The following is a 3,383-nucleotide window of genomic DNA, read 5'->3' on the forward strand; positions in this document are numbered from 1 at the left end:
CATCTTATACAAAGGAGGGCACCCTTAAAATGCAGCAAATAATCAACAACCTAGGGGCATGACATACCATGCATCCATACCTCTCAAAGCACCCCCCCCCCAAGGAAACAACAAGCATGTGTATTTTAATTATACAACTTCTACCCTATCGCACATGTATAAAACAATGGTAGGTGTGTTCAGGTAAATGACACGCGTCTTTCCCTAGATCTTGGCAGACCTGTGGGGGTACTTACAAAGTCTTACAAATAAACTATTAAGTATCTTATCCTTTATATTTCTGATACTTTACATTCATGCTCCAAATTCCCCAATTACTTGTCTACTTTGACAATTTATAACTTTCACTAAGAACAGGTCTTCTTTCTTGGACCCTTTAATTTTTTAATTATGGTAAGTTCTAGTTTCAGACTTACATTTCAATAAAAACACCATTTAGCTGTTTGCCATTTAAGAATGCATACTCTTTTCTACAGAAGACAACAAAAAATCATACTGACAATTTCTTGAATATCAACCTGTGAATAAATATGCTCTTTGAATTGCACCATGCAGAAAAGAGCAGCCACTATCATTCATATTTTACAAGTATTGCAGCACAACAATGTGGCTATACGGTTGTTTGGTATAAAATGTCACTCGAACATAAAACTATGATCAGATACTAAAGACTGAGAAGCAGTGATTGTCTAGTGCAGGCCACATTATGTCAAAAGCAATATGTACATAAGAGTTGGGGTGAGAAGACGGTCTGTTAACAAAACACAAACATTAACGTTTGTTAGCATCTTGTAAATAAAGGAATGTTGGATGCATGTAGTGTTGAGAGAGAATTGCGGACCTGGTAAGTTAGTAGCAGGAAAAAGTGCTGAAAGAAATACATGCTTTCTGTTAACAGCAGCTGGTTCCAACAGGCTTAATTTAAGCATTTGTTTAATTAGCGATGAATTTCTTACTTCAGGTCTGATGTGTTTTCATTACAAAGAGCTGACTGGGGGGGGGGTGCAGATGGAGTCAGCACGAAACAAGAGACACCGAATAACATTTTACAAATTTTATCTTAAAGTATAAGAAATCTACTTCAGTGATGCATTTAGTCTGTAAATTTCCTTTGTTCTTTTGCAAAGCAAATTAAAAGGAGAAAACACGTTTTCGCTTGGCTAGGGCTGGTTGCTTAGTGCTTTTAATCACAATCTTTTGGCAACGTTACGAATTTCAGGATAAACAATGCAAAATTCTGAGTTTAGACACATCTTTCAGTAACTCAAAGAACAAATATATTTATTTCTGTAATAAATGGAATGTTTAAAAACGGAATGTTGAAAATATTAGTTAAACCATCCATGCTGCTAATAGTACAAATCCTTGTAAACTGTAAATAGCTGAACTGATACCAGCCAGAGTTACATTCACATTCTGACTTCTGGTATTTATTGTGATCAGTCAGTCCCGCCTTCCCATTCACTGCATGTTGCAAACTCAATGCAAATAAGGGGTCCCAGGGGGTTTAAATAAACGCTGCGCCCCCATTACGGAGAGTAGGATATTCGACTGGTCAGCAGTTTATAGTTTCAGGCAAAATGCACGTTTTAGCATTGAGTGCACTGTTTGCTGTTTGTCACCTTCTGTGTATTTCAGCCACTTTTTCCAACCATCCAGGTATCAACAAAACACCACTTATACAACAGACAAGCAGCTACTCTGTCTCATAGCAGCACACACATACTTTCTCTTTCATACAACTAACTAGTTCATATTCCACACACTCCTACTCTTTCATACAACACACACACTGTCCCTCATACAGAAATGAATGGAACCACTAGTTTAAATTGTACACATGCACACATACTCTCTCTCTCACATACAGTAACACACACATGTACTTTATCTCATACAAACAGAATGGCTAACTTAAATTCCATATACATACATATATATACACACACACTTTCTCATGCATACAGAACTGAACAGTTTAAATTGCACACACATACTCTTACCTTTTTTCCAAACCGAACGGCCAAACAAGCACACACGAACTTAAACCCCTCTTAACAAAACTACTTACATTTCGCGCGCCTGCAAAATGAATTTTACTTAGACGTTGGCGTGTGTACGCATGATTCCCCTTAAAGGAAAAAAACACCAAAACCGCGATGCTGTATTAGTGGGAGGGCGCTCACCAACCCCCTTTGCTCTGCAGTTCCGGTGCCCTCAAGCAGGCGCCGAGAAGAAAGAAAACACTAAGTTAATTAAAAAAAAAAAAAAAAAGTAAAAAATTGCGCCCTTTACAAGGCCGGCCTTTATGGCGCCCTAGGCGACCGCCTAGTTCGCCTATGCCTAAGGCCGGCCGTGCCTCCGGGTGCTCTGGTTTCCTCCCATGTTACAAAGACATGCATCTGGAGCATTTCTCCCTGGCCTTCCCTAAAAAATGGCTTTGTTCTACGTTGGACTTTCAAAGTAAACAAATGTTAAATAAATTTGTATCACTTTCTAGTAGAAATGCAGATTCCAGGTTCAGTCAAGTCTCTATTAGACAAGCTCAGAAGATTTGTCCCGATGCCTCATAGGTGGTCCCTCAATCATTCAGTGGCCCAACAAATATTCAGTTGCTGGGGTGTGCCTTCCAATGACCTTTTTGCCACTCCCTCCAACATTAAATCCAGTAGCTACTTTGTCCTCCTCCCTCCAGAGAGGCAGTTACCATGGGATGCTGTAGTCTGTCAGAGGCCACCTGTCTCTTGTATGCTTTCCCCACTTTTCCTCATTTCTAAGTTTCTTCAAATAGCATTGTAGAGCAAATCTATCATAATTCGCATTGCCCTACTATGACACAGGCAAATCTGGTTTCTACTGCTAAAGCCTCACCTGCTCTTAGATACTCAACCAGGTCTTCTTTCTCACCTGTCCGCTTAGCCTCACCAATACCTCATCTAACAGGTTTACTGCTTTGTACCTCCAGTTCCAGTGATGGACAGGGACCCATTCTTGTTAAAGATGATAGTTCATATACTGTCTGATTCCCAAAAACAGTCTACTTAGAAAGTATACAGAAGTGTAAGAGGCTTTCCCTTTGTGCTTCGACCCAGAATGTAGACTCCTGCTCTGCCCCCCATATTAGAGGTTTTACATTTCCCAGCAATACTGCATGAGTAAACATCTAGTTTCTCTTCAATAAAGTAAATCTGTCCTGTATCTCCAGCTACCATTATGGCTTTCAAAACTATTTCTTGGCATCTCAAAAGTTATGCAAGGCTTTCGTCAAAGGTTTATTTCTGTTACAACCTTCTATGAAAGATCAGTCTACTCTGTGGGATCTAAATTTCATTTTAGAGGCCTTGACATGACTGCCATTTGAACTAGCCTCTTCAGCAGAACTA

This window comes from Protopterus annectens, chromosome 4.part0 (assembly GCF_019279795.1).
Source record: "Protopterus annectens isolate FY-2018-M chromosome 4.part0, PAN1.0, whole genome shotgun sequence".
In the NCBI taxonomy this organism is placed as follows: Eukaryota; Metazoa; Chordata; order Ceratodontiformes; family Protopteridae; genus Protopterus; species Protopterus annectens.